The sequence below is a fragment of the Tachypleus tridentatus genome, chromosome 13 (assembly GCF_004210375.1).
Source record: "Tachypleus tridentatus isolate NWPU-2018 chromosome 13, ASM421037v1, whole genome shotgun sequence".
Lineage (NCBI taxonomy): Eukaryota > Metazoa > Arthropoda > Merostomata > Xiphosura > Limulidae > Tachypleus > Tachypleus tridentatus.
The window spans coordinates 116,127,507-116,148,735 of NC_134837.1; the positions used below are offsets into that span (position 1 = coordinate 116,127,507).

At 34.3% G+C, this 21,229-nt stretch overlaps 1 long non-coding RNA gene and 1 other non-coding gene across 3 annotated transcripts in view; both read left to right on the forward strand.

Annotated features, from left to right (window-relative positions):
• The window catches only part of LOC143238358 (uncharacterized), a 38,607-nt gene extending 17,992 nt beyond the window's left edge, over positions 1-20,615 (forward strand). Inside the window, exons 3-6 of one of the 2 annotated variants that reach the window (XR_013020545.1) lie at positions 1,022-1,131; positions 5,426-5,532; positions 8,343-8,425; positions 17,100-20,615. This is a non-coding gene — a long non-coding RNA (uncharacterized LOC143238358). The remainder of the gene's footprint in view (positions 1-1,021; positions 1,132-5,425; positions 5,533-8,342; positions 8,426-17,099) is intronic. The other variant, XR_013020546.1, reaches the window with a different exon arrangement.
• Positions 5,835-5,907, forward strand: TRNAR-UCU (transfer RNA arginine (anticodon UCU)). Its single transcript has one exon. It is a non-coding gene; the product is annotated as a tRNA-Arg (tRNA).
• Positions 20,616-21,229: the final 614 nt, after the last annotated feature.

Sequence of the window (21,229 nt, forward strand, 5' to 3'; positions counted from 1 at the left end):
TGGACATTACACTGAAGCTGATATTAAATGTTGCTTTTATTTTAGGAAAGTATCTTTGCAATCTGGAGTCCAACTGCACTGATTTCTTTTATCTTATAATTGATAAAGGCTCAGCAATTGTGAAAAATCTTCATATAAATTTACTGTACCAAATAAACATTTCCAAGAAAGAACTTGGTTTTTTAAACTTCTTTGGTATTGGGAAATTCTCCACAGCTTTAATTTTTTTAGACGTTGCATAGATATACCTTCAGATGTTACCTTAAAATCCAGGTAACACACTTTGGATTTACAAAATTCATTTTTGTGAACTTTTGATTGTTAATTTTGATTTATGAAATCTATAAGATACAAGTTTAAGGTCTCTTAAATGCTGTTCTAAAGTTGCTAAAGATATCATTATACCATGTAGGTACACCTCACAACAAACACTATTTCTTAATTCTGGTACCCTATTGCTGAGAATTTGAAGAGTAGCTGGAGAATTTGTTAATCCCAAAAGGCACAACTTTAAACAGATAGAGGATGTCATTTGTAATAAATGCATTTTTTGTTTTTATCTGTTTCATCACTTACCAAGATTTGTCAGTAACAAGATATCAAATCTAAGGTACTAATTGTCTTGAACTTGTCAATGCATATTGCACAGTTTGTAACTGATCTAAACATGTAAATATTAATACTTTGTTTGTAAATAAAAAGTTGTAAGAGTTGAAGGATAAATAAGGCATCAAAATAAATAAAGGTTTTCCCAAGAGTTTCCAGACTATGAGTTAAAAGCCTCTCCCCTTCACCTTTGGTAAATCAATGTTATTCCTATTTTTAAAAAGGGATTATAATAGTTGACCAAAAAATTATAGATAAGTTAATCTTGCTTTTGTAGTGGAAAATTTCTAGTCTTATAAAAATGAAGTTTTACAGTATAAGTTAGCAAAATAAAGTATCATAAAAATTAAAAAACAGCATGAATTCACCAAAGTGATATTTTAGCTTGTTAGTCTGTTTTCTTCTGTTTTTTAAGGAAATGTTACATAGCTGGACATCAGGCACAAACTTCAAATACCAAGATTTTTAAAAAGGTTTTGACAAGTTGCCTCACAAAGATCAGCTAAGAAGACTACAGTGGTACAGGTTGCATAAAGACTAGTTAACTACATTATTTTGATGTTTGGATGGGAGAAAGCAGGTTTTATTACAAGAGGCCATTTAAACTGGGCCCTTGTCACCATTGGAATGCCTCTGGGGCTAATGCTCAGGGTCTTTGCTTTTCCTTATTTACATTAATGATACTAAATCAGTAATGTGTACTAATTACATTAAACTTTAGTGTATTACTAGATGTACTGAGAATGCTTAGGTATTATAGAATGAGTGGATCAATTGGGTCAGTTGTACAAATATTTAACAAATGACATTACACACAATAACTGTATATATGCAAGGTAATTCACTCAGGTTATTATAATTAGAGTCATACATTTAACCCACTCAACAGCACAACTAACGAAAAAGATTTACATACAGAAGTGCTTAAAAAACTCATTGGAGAAATACTCTTTTTCTAGTAACACAAGTAACAGAAGTTTACATGTATAGTGTCTTGTCTTTTACACATAATCACTAAGAAGCACAGTCTTTTTCATCTGACTTTTCATTGTTTATGCAGAGTTACAGATAAGCTCAGATGTTATATTTGAGCAGAATGGTCTAGAACAGAGTTTTGCCTTTTTAGGGTTCAAGCTGATAGTGTTCCTAGTCTTCTCATTAGAATGTCAAGAGAGGATTACAAACAGAAGGTTTGTTTTTTTCAAAATCCCAAATGAGAGACAGAATTTTACCAAAATTGGTATTTCAGTGATAAATAATAAGAGAAATGACAGATAGGGTTTCATACTTATGATTAATTAATTAATTAATAAAGTTTAGATTATATTTAGATACATATTTATAAACAAAACTTAGCCAAATGGCAATATTATTTATTATTTTAATTTTATAAAAACATCACTGTGTCTAGGTATTTATGAATATTTTTCTAAAATACAATTTAAAATCTGGTTTCACCCAGAGAATTTTCTTTCCTGACATAAAAATGTATAATTTCTATTGATAGACAGTGTGTACAACTGTAATCTCAAAATTCAAATTTCCATTCTCCAACCATGTACAGTATTATTGAAGTTTCGAATCAAAAACACTTGTCAAGAATTGTATTCTACCTAGACATCGAGTCTATTGCGACTATACCCAGTATATCGGTTGGTGATATATATCATTAGCGAGCCTGCATCAACATTAGTGCATCACATTCATCATTAACATTTGCTTCCAATTCAAGTATTAAAAATAAAATTTAAAGTGCTATAACTAATAAAAACAAAAACGACTAAATATTAGGATTAAACTGCTACAAGATATTAGCTACATAATCGATATCAAATTCAAAACAAAAATTACACTAATTTAGTTAAAATCTAGATGGTAACCTCATCGTGAAACAATTTCTGACCTGAGACCTTCATCAGTGTTATCTTGCTTCAATCACATTTTCACGTTACACAATTCTCATAATTCCTTTTCTATTTCTTTTTGTAGAAAGTAAGGGGTGGGGCATTTAATTCTAAAATTAAAAACTCTATCATTTGTCTGCACGAAAGCCATCTTGCGTTGTACGACCTATGACTTGCTCTTTTATTAGGGAAGTAACAGTTGGATAGTACCCAAGGTGAAAAGCCAAATTTACTTGTTATGTTTATGATGTTTTTTCTCACTCATAAACCATGAAAAAGCTTAATTTTTCATGAACAAGTTTACATTACTTTGTAAATAACGAACACTTTATCAGAACATCAAATCTGCAACCTTTTCGTAAAGCGCCCTCGAAAATTTGTAGTACGTCCACTAACTTATTCAAATACAAACTAAAATTTATAAGAGTAATGTTATATACAGAAATTATAAAATATTTTAGATGATTTGTTTCATCATTATTGAGGTTAGAAGCGAGGTAGCATCGCCATACAGGTTAAAATATATGTTAAATTTAACGTTTGAGCAAATAAAAGCAATAAAGGATTGGAAGAATCAGACCAAAAACCAACATCAGAATCACTATTTAAGCCAGTAATGGTAGGTTTATACAGTGTCTATAACCCAAACTGGTCATAAAACTTAACTAAAACCAAGTTTAATATTTTAAAAAGTTAAAAGCTCTCATAAGAAAAGGCACTTAGAGTATACTGTACTTGAAAAAAAATATTAGAGAAAGCTCAGAATCATTTCATCCACACATCGATCATTATGTGAAACAATACTTATTAGAGAATCCTGTAGGCACAACCAATTTCATAATAATTTCGTACCAGCAAAGATATTATAACATGCCATCTTTACTACAGTTCGGATACTGGTGTATCCTACAACAGTTATTATGTTTGTTTGTTTGTTTTTTGAATTTCTCAAAAAGCTACTCGAGGGCTATCTGTGCTAGCCGTCCCTAATTTAGTAGTGTAAGACTGGAGGGAAGCCAGCTAGTCATCGCCACCCACCGCCAACTCTTGGGCTACTCTTTCACCAATGAATAGGGGGATTGACCGTGACATTATAACGCCCCCACGGCTGAAAGAGCGAGCATGTTTGGCGCGACGGGAATGCGAACCCGTGACCCTCAAATTACGAGTCGCACGTCTTAACACGCTTGGCCATGCCGGGCCCTACAGTTAGTAACAATGAAGTAAGACAATCCAAAATCGTAACGAGGAATCAGTTCAAGAGACAAAATCCTTCATTTCCTTGTATCAAAAGTTTCACTCTAAAATTTATCTGTAGCAAAAGAGTAGGCTGTGAAAGTTGCAGCCACGGGTAATTAGTTCAATTTAAATAATTTTTTAACTTTAATAACCATTTATTAAAATAAATTAAATATAATCCCCAAATCCGCAATACCTATTAAAAATAGATGAAAAAGTAGAGCTACCTGCTGCTATCTTTTCCAAGAAGCCCAGTTCCAAGAGAAAACCGTGAGTCTAACAAATATTAGATTGTCCAGAAATAAATATTCGTTCTTGAACTGCGAAGTTTGGAAAAGTATAAATCAGTGTTGTAAAATGTGCTTTAATCAGGGTAAGCACTATTTGCTTCAACACACTTTTGCCAACGTGGAACAATGTTATTCATGCCCCTAGTGTAGAAATCAGAGTTTCTATGATCATTGAGCTTCCTGAAAGTTTCTTCTGCAGTTGGCTAATTTTGAAAGCGTTTATTGTTCAACAAGTTGTTAAAGTGCTTGAAAAAAATGAAAATCTGTCGGGGAAAGGTTTTGGGAATAAGGTGGATGTGGCAGAACCTCGATTCCCAATTCGTTCAATTTTTGGAGCGTCATCCTTGGCAGATCTCATAACGCTGATTTCGTTGATCTTCAATCAGTTCATGTGGAACTCACTTATCCAACTTTTTCATCTTTTCAATCGTACTCAGGTGATTAGCAATGTTTGATTTGCTTGTCTCTAGCTTTTCTGCAAGCTCACATACTGTTGTGCGAGTATCTGTCTCAACTGCTTCTCTTAATGTGTTTTTATCTAAGGATGACGTCCTTCTACGACCTTCATGGTCTTCAAGACTTTCATCTCCCTGTCGAAACCTTTGGAACCAACGTTGAACTCTACACTCAGTAACACATATACGGCCAAGTGCCTGGTTGATGTTCCGTGTAGTTTCGATAGCTTTTTGTCCAAGTTTGAAGTCTTAGAGGAAAATCAGAAGAAAGTCCTTCTTATCCATGCTGCCTTGGGGGATGAGAAACTTACTCTGAGTAGAGTTGAAACAGCAGACAATTACAACACCTTGTAAGCGACAAACGTTTTATTAAACCAACCAACCAACGATACGTTACTCAATATTAAGCTCCTAAATGTCATCGTGAAAATTCTGACTTTTATATTTGGACAATCTAATATTATTCAAGTATTATTTTGATATGTAAACATATAATATATTTTCTATTTGTTTTAGTGATATAGGATTTTTCAAAATTTTCGTGTATCTGTTTTTTATGCAGTTTTAATATATCACATGATGCAGAAAGCCTCTGAGATCGTTTTATTCTAGTTGCTTTGTTTTATGCTCTCTATAATAGCTCCTTTACTCGAAAGAGGACGGAAGACTGTCTGAAGAGATTATCCTGTTTTAACAATTCGCATCACTATATAACATTGTGTTGTTTGTCTATCAGTCAGTAGCACTAAAATGACATCATATAAGGAACGCTTAACGTTGCAGTTTTACTGACGTCACCACAGTACAAACTGAATCATGAGAAAAATATATAATATGTAGGGTAGTTGACAATATGGCGTATGAGTTTCAAAAGCAGAAAATCAAAAATACTTGTTTCCGTTAATTTTGATTTTATTTATTTTTCAAACAGAACACTTTCGGGGACCCTGCGGAAATACATTCAGTATCTAATCTGGCTAAGAGGATATTGTTTAAATGGAACAGCTAACCAAAGCTGTGACAGAAAGAAATCACAAGGTGAGACTGTTTTGCGGATAAATAAACTAAAATTACTTGTTGAATTTAAGCATGATTTCTTAGTTCAACTCTATTAGGCGATCTTGGACTAAAAACTTATTTTGAGGCCAGCGTGTTTTTACTTCAGCAGTGATCAATCCTGAAAGAGTTAAGGCTGTAGGACTAAACACTACCTAGCATATAATCGACTGTGATCTTCTGTGAAAGTGCATGTTGTTGGGTAAAAATACATTGCTGGTCGATATATTGAAATTAGAGTAATTCACTACAGGTTGGTTCTAAAGTCTTGTTTGACGGAACGTGTCCCTGTAGCGCAGTGGATAGCGCGTTGGACTTCTAATCCAAAGGTCCCGGGTTCGACCCCCGGCAGGGATGATTAAGGAGGTTTATGAGTATCATTTTGCCCCCCGCTAGTACAGCGGTATGTCTCCGGATTTACAACGCTAAAATCAGGGGTTCGATTCCCCTCGGTGGGCTGAGCAGATAGCCCTTTGTGGCTTTGCTATACAAAAACACAAACACACACACTCTTTGACGGAACAACTCACATTGGCAGTGAAAGATCGTGCAGATATCAAGCTTCCATTGGATGAGCCAGCTACTGAGCGTGCAGCATAAAAATCAACCTTCCAGATGATAGACATCTCCAGCTAAGACATCATGGAACCAGTCCTAGAGAGAGTTAAAGTAAAACTTCCAAAAAAATCAACCTGTGGTAACTTACAAATGGCTCACGTAAAGAAGATCTTCATCTAAAAGCAGCATTAGAAGGAAATAGTTACTGCATGTACTGAAACATGTCCTTCTGCATCGGAGAGGAGGATCAGCTGTGTTGGAAAGCTATGCCTATACAGTAGTCCAAGAAGGAAGTAAGCCACTTAGAAGTTAAACTCACCAACACTCAAAAAGTCTTTATGAAAGCTCGGGATGTGGAGCAGACCATCATAGCTGCCAACTGAAAAGGAAAACATGACAACTCTTAATGATCTGATGGTGGAGTTAAGGTGAAGGGGAGCAATGCCTTTTACCAGCTCTGGATTAGTGTAGATTTCATATATTACGATTTAATTTAGTAGTGCTCTAAATTATACACCTATATGGATCTTCTTTTATTTTTTTGTTAATTATTTATTTAACTTATGTTTAGTTGTGGTTCTTTTTGTCTGTTACATGTAAATGCAAATATACTTTGTTTTTGTTTAAATAAATGAAAAGCATATTGTATTTTAAGAACATTTCCTTTCTTATTTGAAAGGGTTTACTGTATATTTTGATTTTTAGCATATTTCATCAATAAGAATTCCTTTCACGTGTATTTGCGTTTTAATAAAAATAAAATATTTTTATTTGATAACGCTGTATGTTTTATGTTACTGAAATTTTATGCTGTGTTTGAGCAGTTTTTCATGAAATAAAACTATTATTAAAGATTTTTTATGCTCTAATTTAATAAATATTTTGATCGATTCATATTGAGGTTAAAAACTTATTTTGTCTTGAGTTTTGATTTTGTTTAATCACCATCAAATGATTTTATTTTTTGTTTCATGTTTGTAATCGATATTAAAGGATTTCATGTACTGATTATTATTGATAAAGTGTGCGAGTGTGTATGTGTGCACTTGAATCTCTGTTGGTGGCTTTATTTTTGATTATGTGGTATTTCATTGTTTAAGGATATTGTAATATAACCGTACAAAACTGAATTGCCAAAGTTTTTTTTTGTATTAGTGTTTTACCACTATATATTCTCTTTTATTTAGTTAAAGGGTTTTGATTTATATATGTCATAGTCCTTTGTTTGAGGGCTATGTCATTCGTTTCGCTTTTAAGTGTTTACAGGAACAAGAAAAAGTTAAGAAACTGCTTTCCGAGGGCGATAGTATAAGATTAGATAGTTTTAAAGTTAAATTTAATTGTCAGCTTGAAAACAAACTTGAAATACATCGGCAAAATGTGGTATGCAGACATACTATGCATTTTCTACTTTTTATTTTTGATGTGGAAGTTTTCAAAATTCTTTTTTTTTCTGCATCTTTGCAGTTTCCCCAAAACGCGTGGTCCAAAACGTTTTTAACATCATTTTGTTCAAGCTTCCTTTGTTATTCTTCAGCGAAAAGATTTGTCCTGCCAGTTGCGCAAGAATATAGAAAAAGTCAGTCCTCTGATAATAGACCAGATAACATCTCGAGATTATGGTCTCCCAAATTTTTAAACGAGAATGATCAATCGTATGAGTAGCGATAACTACTTTTGGTTAAATTCAATGTTTTCTGTTAAGTAATAAAGATTAGATTTAAGCATGTTGGAATGTATTTTCTTGTTCCTGATCTAGAGAGTGAATTTATTAGGATTAAAAGAAGAAAGTCGGTCTAAACAATTCGCAAATATAATGAAAGGTGACTATCAGAAGCGAGTACATGCACTATATTATTATTTTTGGGGCCCGGCATGGCCAGGTGAGTTAAGGCGTTCGACTCGTAATCCGAGGGTCGCGGGTGCAAATTCCGATCGCTCCAAACATGCTTGCCCTTTCAGTCGTGGAGGCATTATAATGTTACGGTCAATCCTGCTATTCGTTGGTAAAAGAGTAGTCCAAGACTAGGCGGTGGGTGGTAATGACTAGCTGCCTTCCCTCTAGTATTACACAACTAAATTAGGTACGGCTAGAGCAGATAGCTCTCGTGTAGCTTTGCGCGAAATTCAAAACAAAACTTTTTTCATTATCGGAAATTTGGTCTTTGTAGACCAGGGAGGGTTAGGTTTACTGAGACCTCTTCCTTCTGTCTGAACAGTGGTTTTTCTTACAGGTGAATGTTTATGATGATACAACATTATGGTCGGACTAACGCTGTAATTTCTCCGACGTCATGCGGGGCAAATGTCCGTGTAGGTATGTATCCGTATTAATATTCTTATATTGTGTATAACGTCGCTAATGTACGGTACTGTAAGATCTTACATTTGAAGGAATAGTTAAAAAAAAGAATTTCACTAATTCTCAACTAACCAAAGAACATTTTACATGTAAAACCCTTTTTTAAATGTCATTATGTTAGCCCAAACCTCAAGTGAGTTTTATAATCTAGTAACTGATGGCCTTATTAAATGTATATTTCCAAAACATATTAACCGGAAAGGGGTACTTAAGCCTACTTCGATCATGTGTGTAGTAGCGATCAAGTACACAAAGCAAATCGTTTTTTTTTTTTTTTTTGTTTTGTCAATTTTTCTCAAAGTAATTTAGAGAATTATGCAAAAGTCTATCAGTTATGACTTACATATTTGCAAAATTGTGTATATATTTTGATGATGTGCTGCAAGGGACCTTTTATGAAGCAGTTATTGACGAGGTTTTGTGTTAATTATAATATATTAAAGCGTTTTGGTACTATGTTTATCCACACTGGGCGTGCATATTCGATGATGGGTCGTATATATGTTTTGTATATATCTTTTTATTATATTGTATGTTGACCTCCTTTGAGTTTTGCCGGTTAGACTTTTTGCATAATTTGTGCGTTTCAAAATTTTTGTTAATATAGTATTTGTGTCTCACCTACCTGTGATTCGTGTCGATAGTTAAAACTGGGAATTTTGCTGAGGTTGTGATCTGGAGAAGTGTTCTATTCATATATATAATTGTGGTGAATTTTTTAAAATATTTTGTTTGTATTGTGAATGTTAATAATTCATTTTTTTGAAACGTTTATTTTTATGAGATATTGCTAGCAGCATTTCTATGTTATTTAATAATGGTTATAGATTTGTTACTGCTATGGATGAGACAGGAACACTTTTCCGGACCGCAGCATCGTCCGCGAATTGGGTTGCATACCCAAAGTTTGGTTCTTTTAAGAACACGTATACACGATGAATAAAATACGAATAATTACCCCTCTTTGGGATACGCCTGCCTCTGTGGTAAATGACTCAGAGTAGGTTTCCCTGACATTTATTTTACAGCTTCTATTTTCCATAAAGCTAATTGCTTTTTCGAGATTTTTTTCTATACAGCTGATTAGGCGATAACTGTTTGGTTTATTTGCTGGCTTTCCTTCTTTATGGAACATAAGAGCAATTGTTTGCATCCACGAAACCTGAATGTATCCAGAACTTAGTGATAAGTTAAAGAGTGCTGTTAGATATTCATACAGTCTCTGAGTGTCTTTTTGGGGGAGGATAGTTTGTATGCCATTTTCTTCTGGTGCTTTGTTTTTGTAGCTTTCATAGCTAGGTTTACTTCCTTTTCTGTGGTTGTTTTAATAAGTTGATGAGTGATAAGAGTTTTCTGTTTCATCTATGTTTGTTCTTATGTTATGTGTGTTAACAGGAAATTTTGATGTGTTCATAGTTTTATTACGTGTTATGAAGTTCTTAACTCTATTGTATAAATTTGTATTCATATCTGGTTCCTAATGAGTTTTAAACATGTTCTGTAGGCGTTATTTAAATACTTTTGTCTTTTCAGTGTTAGTGTATGCCATTTTATTCTGTGTTCCTAGAGGTGAGCTATTACTATTTAGATTTCTTCTGTTGGTGAATCGTTTTAGGTGTGTCCAAAATTATTTTGAGTCGGTTTTATTATTTATTTCTGAACAAAATTCGTCCCAGCTGTCTTATGTTAGTTGTCGGCCTTCATTTCTTATTTTGTTTCTCTGTGTTTTTAGCCCGAAATATCTGCTTTGTATGAATTGTCTTCATAGTTTCTTTCTGTCTTTTATCATTTCTATTATTTCTGCGTGAGGTTGCAATGTTTGTGATGTTATTGGTTGTTTAAGTTTGGGTATGGTATAATTTGCTGCATTTTTAGGCACTCAGTGATTTTGTGACAATAGGCATCGTTTCGGATTAGTTTGCGGCATTATTTACTGTTTCTTTATGTAGAATTTTGTCTAGAATTATTTGATCCAGTCCAATTTGTTTTCTTTTAGTTAAATTTTTGTTTGTCTACTCATTAAGTTGTATGGAGAATGAGACCGAAGATATACTAGACAGGTAAATGATCGCTGTCAATATCTTGACCTACTTGAAAATTTACAAAATTTCAACTCATATTACGAGGTCTGTTCAAAACATACGCGGACTGACGTCATAAAACAAAATGTACTTTATTTAGAAGTTACAGGTCTGGGACCCCTTCAAAGTACTCTCCTCCCCAACGCACACACTTATCCCAACGGTGTTTCCACTTGTTGAAACAGTCATGGTACGCTTCTTTTGTAATGCCCTCCAGCTCCTTCGTCACATTTGCCTTAATCTCGGGAATCGTCTCAAATCTTCTTCCTTTCAAGGGTCTTTTGAGTTTGGGGAACAAGAAAAAAATCGCAAGGAGCAAGGTCAGGTGAGTAGGGTGGGTGGGTGGGGAAGAACAGTGATCGAGTGTTTGGCCAAAAACTCACGAGTTCTGAGGCACAAATTTCGCAGCAACGCGGTGCATCATTAACTTTTCGGTCAAAATCTGGTAACAAGATCCAACTGATATCCCACACTCTTCAGCAAGCTCCCCTGACAGTCAGACGTCGATTTGCCCGCACCAGGGTGTTGATTTTGTCGACGTGTGGGTCGTCAGTTGACATGGAAGGACGTCCAGGACGCTCATCATCTTCAATGGACTGTCGACCATCCTTAAAACGTTCATGCTCCATAAGCCGTGTTAAGCATAGCAAAAGTTTCAGTCGCAGATTTTCCAAGTTTAACACAAAATTTCACAGAAAGTCGTTGCTCCTTCAGGTCATTCATTCTGAAATCCGCCAAACGAAAAAATCGCACTTCACTTAAAACCGCGTAGCTAATACACAAATGAAGATATCTGCAATCGGGAAATGGCGTCGTAATCAGCTTATATGTGCAAACCTAGCGACACCAAGCGGAATTCCCTGGAACCAACTGGAGCTGCGCAATTCAAACAGTCCGCGTATTTTTTGAACAGACTTCGTATACGAATACAACCATAGATCCAGTATATCACTGATGCCATGAGTGTATGAAATATGTGTCAAAGTAGCATCGTTGAATAATACAATGTTCGTATCTAGTAGGTTGATTTACAGTTCAAAATAAAATATTTACAGTTAAGATCAACAGTTATTATAGTTATGGTTATTTATATAACTTAAAAGGTTTGCGTCTAACTTTTTATTTGGTGAGTAGTATATTTCTGCTACCGTTACATTGGTTATACAGGGTGTTCGGGAAGTCACTGTGCAGTTTTATAACAGCGTTCATTCAGTCTATTTTAAGCCAGCAACTGCTAGCGATGTTTAGAAACAAAATAAGAAGGATCCAAGGCTGTATTGATGCCAACGGGGGTCACTTTCAATATTGTTTATAATTGTCATTCATATTTACCTCCTCTGTTCTATATTGAAACATGTCTGTTAATAAATATTTAAGTGTACAGTGACTTTCCGAACACTCTGTATTTTTGGTTTGTGCATCTATAATAGCTCATTTATTTTGAAACGTTTTTTTTACCTCTTATACAATCACTTTAGATTTTTATAGTATATCTCTGTTGAAGTTATTATCATTTGTTTGATCTTTTCTAATAATTGAATAGCCTTTTATTTTAAATCTGTGTGTGACATATAGACAGATTTCACTAATTAGAAATATATCTGGTTCAATGCTTTTTATTATATCTTCAATCTCGTGTTTCTTGGAAGCAATTTCACCCTGGATATTGACATGTATTTTGTAAGTCAGCCTGTAACAGGTGAAATGATTCGTAGGAGACTTATTGATATATTTTTTATTATTATATTTATTAGTATTGTTTATGCAGTTGTTTGTTTTATTTGGTTTTGAGTATGCTGTCATGAATTAATACTGAGTAAAGTTCTGTTCTTTGTAAAGTTATTAAGCGTAACTGAAAAATTAATAACTCTGGTATTAATGGGAAAAGTTGTAATATCTGTTAATGCAATCATATTTGAACTGTCAGCAAGAATAAAAATCAATTGAAACAAATCCACTCAATTACACAAAACATCTGCATGATAACAATTAATTAGTAAATGATAAGACTATCAATTTGCGACATTCTCAGCTTTGCTGATTTTGTTTGGTTGGTTTTAGAGCAAAGCCACATTGGACTATCATGTGTCTGCCGCGAAGAATCGAACCTAGATTTTAGCGTTATAAGTCTGTAGATTTGTCGCTGTTCTACCGGAGGACTTGCTTATTTTCCTTTATAGTAATTAAATAGGAACTACAGGGTAAGTGAAGTTTCGTCAGAAAACATGTTGTGAAGCAAGAACTGTCTGTGATTCAGTTAAAAAACAAATGACACGAAGAAATCGATTATACATAAACGTGCACAGTTTTTATTTATAACAAACAAGAGTCAATGTAAAAAAGCAAGATGCTATATTGTTGCTTTACTGGAGAGAGATATACACTGCTGGCCAAAATCCTAAGGACAATGAACATAAAGAAAAAATATGCATTTTGCGTTGTTAGACTCAACCACTTATTTGAGTAGAGCTTCGAAAGATGAAAATAAAAATAAAAAACTTTTTTAGCATTTAATAGGGAAAATGTGAACACTATGAAATTAGCCTAAATACTAGCTGGTCAAAAGTTTAAGACCATACCAAAAAGAAGTCCTAAACAGGATAGGACATGCCAACAAGAAGTCTCAGTAGTGAGTTGCACGGCCGTCATTACGAATAACTGCAAACATTTGCTTTGGCATGGTTGATATAAGCGTTTGCAGAAGGCTGGCTGGAATGTTATTTCAAGTGGTGAAGATGGCTTCACGATGATCATGCACTATTTGGAATTGACGTCCATTTCTATAGACTTCCCTTGCCATCCACCCCCAAACATTTTCAGTTGGGTTCAGTTCGGGTGAACTCGCTGGATGCTCCAAAAGAATCACGTTATTCGCCATGAAAAAGTCCTTTGTCCTGCGGGCATTGTGGATTACAGCGTTGTTCTGCTGAAAGATCCAGTCATTTTCACATAAGCGAGGGCCTTCGGTCAATCAGGATGCTCTCTCCAACATGCCAATGTAGCCAGCTTCTGTTTGATGCCCCTGTATAACCTGAAGCTCCATTGTTCCATGGAAGGAGAAAGAACCGCAGATCATGATGGAACCTCCTTCACTGTGTCGTGTAGAAAATGTCTTCAGTGGAATATCCTTATCGTGCCAGTGGCATTAGAAGCCATCTGGACCATCCAAGTTAAATTTTTTCTCATCAGAAAACAAAACCTTCTTCCACTTTTCTACATTCCGTGTTTGATGCTTCTCAGCAAAGTTTAACCGAGATGTGTAAGGAGGCGTGCCCTTTGAAGACGTTTACGGTTCTTAAAGCATTTCTCTTGTAGATGCCGTCTTATTGTTCTTGGGCTACATTCTGCGTCCGTAAGGGCCTTAATCTGATTCGACAATCGGCTGGTGTCTTGTCGGACAACCCGTCGAATTCTCCTGCTCAACGCCGGCGAAATTTTCTCGGGCCGACCACTTGAAATTATCGTTTCGTATCCCTCAGGGTCTTTTAAGGAATTTGCAACAGCAGTTTTACTTCGCCCGATCTCACCAGCAATGGCACGTTGAGAGAGACCTTGCTTTTGCAGCTCGACAATTCTGCAACGTTCAAACTCTGTCAACTTTTTAGCCTTTGCCATGTTTTTACCCAATGTAACACAGACGATGTCAATGGGAGATATTGACAACGATAATGCTTGAACACAAATGACTATATTTCGTTACGTGTTTACCGATTAACGCATCGTTTCAGTATGGTCTTAAACTTTTGACCAGCTAGTATTTAGGCTAATTTCATAGTGTTCACATTTTCCCTATTAAATGCTAAAATTTTTTGTTATTTTCATCTTTCGAAGCTCTACTCAAATAAGTGATTGAGTCTAACGACGCAAAATGCATATTTTTTCTTTATGTTCGTTGGACTCAAGATTTTGGCCACCAGTGTATATGATGTTACGTTAAGCTAAGGTCTCAAAATTAAGTTATATCTATCGTAAGAGTTCGTGTTTTTTCTTATAGCAAAACCACAGCGAGCCATCTGTTAGGCCCACCAACGAGAATCGAACCCCTGATTTTAGCATCGTAAATCCGAAGACATACCGCTGTACTAGCGGGAGGGGGGTATTGTAAGCTATTGCAGTTTAGTTTAATTTAGTTTAAACTATCTATATAGTGGTTCAGCTCTCAGAAGTAAGTTGGTTGTTTAAATTTCGAATATTATTTCAGACCGAGAAAACATGGCATTATGTTATATAGAAAAACATTTGTTTGTTTATTTTTCTTATAGCAAAGCCACAGCGGGTTATCTGCTCAGCCCACCGAAGAGAATTGAACCCCTGATTTTAGCATTGTAAATCCGTAGACTTACTGCTGTACTAGCGGGGGACGTATAGCAAAACAAACTGCTGGTTCTAGTAGGTTTCAGGCACAATCCAAATGACTATGATCATGTTATATCCCTTGGGTACCATCTGAGTTGTCGTTAAAAAATATATCACTGTTGCTTCATAAACGGGGTGTAGCAATCCTTTTTAATAGATAACGTATGTGATACCCTTTTCGACTCAAAGGGTCCGGCATGGCCAGGTGGGTTAAGGCGTTCGACTCGTAATCCGAGGGTCGCGGTTTCGAATCCCGGTCGCACCAAACATGCTCGCCCTTTCAGCCGTAGGGACGTTATAATGTGACGGTCAATCCCACTATTCGTTGGTAAAAGAGTAGCTCAAGAGTTGACGGTGGGTGGTGATGACTAGCTGCCTTCCCTCTAGTTTTACACTGCTAAATTAGGGACGGCAAGCACAGATAGCCCTCGAATAGCTTTGCGCGAAATTTAAAAACAAACAAACAAACCCTTTTCGACCCACTCAGTTTCGTGAGTAAAAAGGGCAAGAGAAAGGTAATGGTTTCCTTGACCGAATATTTATATTAACAACAAAAAGCTTCAAAATATACATATGTTTAAATAAATATATATATATATATATTAACTTAGGGAGTAATAAATGTATGGTAACCAAAACACGTTACTCTGAATTCCTGGGTAACTACTATTCCAGGGAATTAGTAACTGTGATTCAAATATTGTTTGAAAAAAGGTTTAAAGTTTGTTTGTTCATAAACAAGCACAAAGTTATACAATAGGATGTCTGTGCTCTGCCCATCACTGGTAATGAAACCCGGTTTGTAGCGTTGTAAGTCCTTAGACACACCACTGTGTCACTGGGGGCGAAAATTTAACATATTTTAGGGTTTATCTGCAGTGTAAAAACTGAAGATGCGTATTTATCTCTATTTGTATGGCAATTATGAAGTGACACAATAATGTAAATTACTTCAAAGTGATTATGAAAGTATACGAACCAATTGTAGAATACGAGTGCCATTGAATAGAATAAAATATAATTATAGAAATGCCAGTATAATTGATATTCTTAGTGACAATATAATTTTTTAAAAATAAACCAAACAACATGAACATTTAAATATACAAAAGAAAAACAGCAACAGTTGTTTATATTTTAATAATAATTATACATATTTTTATGTCTTCCTTTTAATTTATGTAAGTTTGTTACTAGTAATTATACTGGCTAAATTGTAGTTAGTTAGTATAAATCTTGTGTCAGTTCTTCATTAATAAACTAGCTTTTGTAAAGTAAGTTAGAATATTGTATCTATTGAAATATGGTCACATAATTTAAGTTATATTTACAAAGTTATCCATTACCTACGAGTTGTCCCTTGATATTTCAGAGGTAAGTTTTAAGAATTTGTAACGATAGAATACGCTGTTCGAGTCCCAATAATGGACAGAGTGATGAGAGTCTATTATGAAGCTGTGCATTAAAAACAGAACTACGAAACATTTAACCTATGCGATTTCAAATAAATCCATATTTAAAACTTTCTTCCACGATAAAGGCATGTACTTTGTTTTATCCATTGTTTACCTTGTTCTTCGCCTTTTGAAATAATAATAGTAATAGATGTACAAAAACAGTAAAATACCAGTATAGTATTTAATATCTATTAAAACTAATTATAGATAGTTTCTTATCAAGCGGTACCCATAAAAACGTGAAACATGGGTATCTAGTAGTTTTAGGGCGTAAAATATCGTCAATAGCAAAGGTAGCAAATTGGAAGAACAATACGTTTTATAATTTCCTGTCATTGTTAGTAAAATCATTCGAACAGTATATGTAAGTAGCTGTATGTAACTTTAGTTTGATCTAGGCACCTTGTTTTCATCACACGTTATTATTGATATTCTAACCTATCCACACGAGCCTGTGCTTTAAATGGATATTATTAAGCAAAAACAATTTATCTTCTTTTTTTGTTAATAATATTGCTAAGGTTCATGGCAGAAAGTGTTGAGTTTTTGAGATATTAGTTTACTGTGTATCTGTATGAAATTCTCATCATTTATGATAATGTTGTGGATTACATACAATATATTTAAATTTTTTGTTATTATTTAAAATTTAATACGAGACTAAATAATATCGGAGAAAAAGCCGGTAAACAACCTTGTATTAAAATGTTTGTTTGTTTTGAATTTCCCGCAAAGCTAGACGAGGACTATCTGCGCTGGCCGTCACTAATTCAGCAGTGTAAGTGTAGAGGAAAGGCGGCTAGTCATCACCACCCACCGCCAACTCTTGAGCTACTCTTCTACCGATGAATAATATGATTGACTGTCACATTATAACGCCCCTACGGCTGAAAGGGCTATCATGTTTGGTGTGACGAGGAATCGAACCCGCGACTCTCAGATTACGAGTCGAATGTCTTAATCACCTTGCAATGCTATACCACATCAAAATGTAAAAAAACATTGAAACTAATGATATTTTCAGTGTTCGAAAGAAACAAACAGAAGAAAAAATCTTATCTTACATTACTTGACCGAGAAGTACATTTGTTATAAACTGAACACTAATTAAACTTTTTATTACATGCATTGTAGACCACACACTTATATGTATGTAGTTTATTTTGTTTTTGATCTAACATTATACTTATGTAATGATTGATAGTTCTTTACATTCAGATTAGTGTTTTTTACAGTGCTCATTAAGAGCAAATTTGCAAAACGTTAGTGTCCAAAGGCTAAGTGCAAAGACGTAGCAAGATATTATTTATAGATTAACTGGAAAATGTTTAGTTAAAAGGAAATGTAAAAAAAAAAAAAAATCTGAATTTAGATAATCTGTCTGTATATACAGTAAAACTTGTCTAATCCAGAAACTGTATAAGGCGGAAACCTGTATAAGTAGGAAATATCAAACATTTGCAGCATTATCTTAAGATTTCTCTTATAATAGGCCCTCTATATGGAGGAACCTGCGTAACGCGGACGGAAAACTATCTTTCACCTACCTCGTCTATCAACAAGTAAGATTAGAACCTGAGTAAGGCGGAAAAAATGTTTTTGATTAAATATTAATTTCTTGTTTAATTAATAATTTATTTAAATATTAATAAATTCTCGGACATTTTGTAACAGTAAGTATTGGTTAAATATATTCTGTTCTTTTTTCTGCCGTCATTATTCCGGAGGTCGCTATTAGAAAGAACGATTGATTGTACTTTTCGTCGCATTTGCTGATGGAAAACTAGAGAAATCAAGGGTAATAGGTAAAAGTAAAAATCCGCGCTGTTTCAAAAATTTAAGGAAGAATCAACTTTCTGTGGAATGGAAAGCGAATAATAAAGCATGGATGACAAGTGTTATATTCGAGGAATTTTTTAACAAATTAAACAAAAGAATGGAACAAGAAAATAGGAATAATCTACTTATCTTAGATAATTCATCTTGTCACCCAAAAGATCAAATTTCAAATGTTCGTTTAGTCTTTCTACCTCCATGTACAACATCAGTTCTACAGCCACTAGATAATGGAATTATACAGTGTATAAAATTGAAATACAGATAACATGTTTTAGCATGTTATTGCAAAAATGGACAACTGTAAGAGAACATCTGAAATGATCACGAAAATTAACGTGTCAGATGCAATTGCATTTTCAAGTCATTGTATCGAATGCGTAAAAGATGAATGCGTAATAAAGTGCTTTCGAAACTGTTGATTTTTTCATGATAATGGCGGAGATTGTGTAGAAGTTGTTTGTTATGATGATTCTAGTGAAATCCAACCTCTGATTGAGAAGATTGATGCAGATGATTCTGTGAACGCGGAAAGTTTTGTGAATGTTGACAAGAATGTTTTAACAAAAACTGATGAAATTGATTTAAAATCTACAATAGAATCGCAAGATGGTAACAGTGTGAGAGATTCAGAAGATGAACAAAATGGAAAAGATAGTGAAGAAATAGAAATTCTTACTTCATCGCAAGTGTTAAGTTATATTAACGCTATCAAATTGTATGCAAAAATGAAGGGTGAAAATGAACTTCATGAAAAGGCCGTAGAATTGGTGTTCTGTTTTAACCGCATGAGAAAGCCCATTAAAATAACGAAACAGTTGAAACTGGACACCTTCTTCAAATAAATTTGATCAAGATTTTGTATACTTATGTATATTTTGAATGTATATTTTAGTTCTTATTCTAATAAATATAGCATGAACAGTATAATAACTTTATTCACAAACACCTTACTTCCCTTGAATCAAGCAAGTATAACGTTCAGCTTCAAAATTATATATAATTAAGGATATGTATGTTCACTGTCTAAGCCGGAAATTTTATTCGGTCCCGTACGATTCCGCCTTAATCAGGTGTGTATAGACTAGGAATGGCGAACCGTTTTCAGAGAGTGTACCGAAATTGTGGATAATCTTCCAAAAAGGTATCTCACGTGTCCATTGTAATTTTTGGCAGCAGATTATCATTTATTATTATACTGAATTATTTTAAATGAAACATCTTCAGGAGTTACATGTTATTAATAACTATAATAATTCATAAGAAGTAAAATTAATGAATTAGTCACAATAATAATGGACTTTTTTCAGGTAAAAAGTTTTTATTTGTTTGTTTGGGAATTTCGTACAAAGCTACTCGAGGGCTATCTGTGCTAGCCGTCCCTAATTTAGCAGTGTAAGACTAGAGGGAAGGCAGCTAGTTATCACCACCCACCGCCAACTCTTGGGCTACTCTTTTACCAACGAATAGTGGGATTGACCGTCACATTATACACCCCCACAGCTAGGAGGGCGAGCATATTTAGCGCGACGCGGGCTCGAACCCGCGACCCTCGGATTACGAGTCGCACGCCTTACGCGCTAGGCCATGCCAGGCCTTCAGGTAAAAAAAAAAAATGTCCTCTTGTTTATTTATGTTTATTATTATTTTACTATTAACACAAAGCATTTTTTGAAATGATAAGTTTTGGTTCATATTATGTAACATAAAAATAATAGAAACTATTTTGTGAAATAATAAACTTTCGTTCTTGTTATGTAACATAAAAAATAATAAAACAAGGGAAGGAAAATAATCATATTTAAATCTTAGTGAGACTTTTGCTTCTGCACCAACAATGACATATATTTTATATCAGGCTTGCGTTTGATTGTTTTGAGAGCTATGCATGAGGCATTAGTTTCATCAGCAAGTCTATTTGTATAATTACACTTAACAAAGTTAATCACTGAAAATAATGACTCGAACAAATATGTTGATGAAAATACTGTTAACACTGTTAACCCTGCCATTACGACATTTTTCGGACAGTCAGAAGTTTCAGGAATAAAATTCCAGAGTTTCAGAACCTTATTTTCTGTGTTATTCCAGTCACTAACCGATTTCTTTCAATATTATCTAGTTCAGCTCTTCATTTAACAATTTGTTGCCTCCAAATTGACCTGCTTTGTAAATCGGTCAGTTGCATCTCTAAATTACCCAAGTCAATCCCATGTAACATTTCCAAATTCAGTTTGCCTAACTGTACATACTTTATGAATTTTGCAGTTTCTTCAAATAACCTGAATGTATTAAATCTTAAAAATGTTCAAAAGTTGAATTAATAATGCTTGAAAATTGCATTTACAAGCTACAAATGTATATTTTCTCACGAATTTCGAGATCTAACATGTGTTTGTAGGTTTGGAAAATATTTAAAAGTGTTACTTGAAACATCACGTAAATAGTCAGTTTGATTTCAAAAGTTTTTATGTTATCAAACATAACATCAAGTGTTTTGCCTGGAAATTGGTGTTCATGTCATTTAAATGTGGGGAGAAATCTGTAAAAAACATCAATCTACAAATCTTAACATCAGATAATTTTTGACAAGAAAAATTTTCATTTATCAAAAACAGAAGAATTTCATCCAAACACTCAACAAATCGTTTCATTACAGAACTTCTACTTAGCTAAGGAACCTTGTTGTACATATGTAATCATGTGTACACCGAATTCGCCTCTCTCAATAATTTCTTAAATTGTGTTTTTTTCAAAGCATGCGCAGAAATAAAATTTCCATCACTTTTTCAAGCTCCTTAAAGCACATAAAGCCTCCTCGTGTATGAAAGCCTACTAGTGGATATCCAACAGATCTACAAAACCTGCTTCACCAATCATGCTGGGTGCACCATCAGTTGTCACGGAAACTATTTTTGAAAGGTCAACCTGTCGATTGGATAATTCGTTTACATATTTCAGCCCCTGTGGTATGTGTAACGTTGCCAAAATAACCAGTTCTTCGCAGATTTCATCACCCGTACAAAATC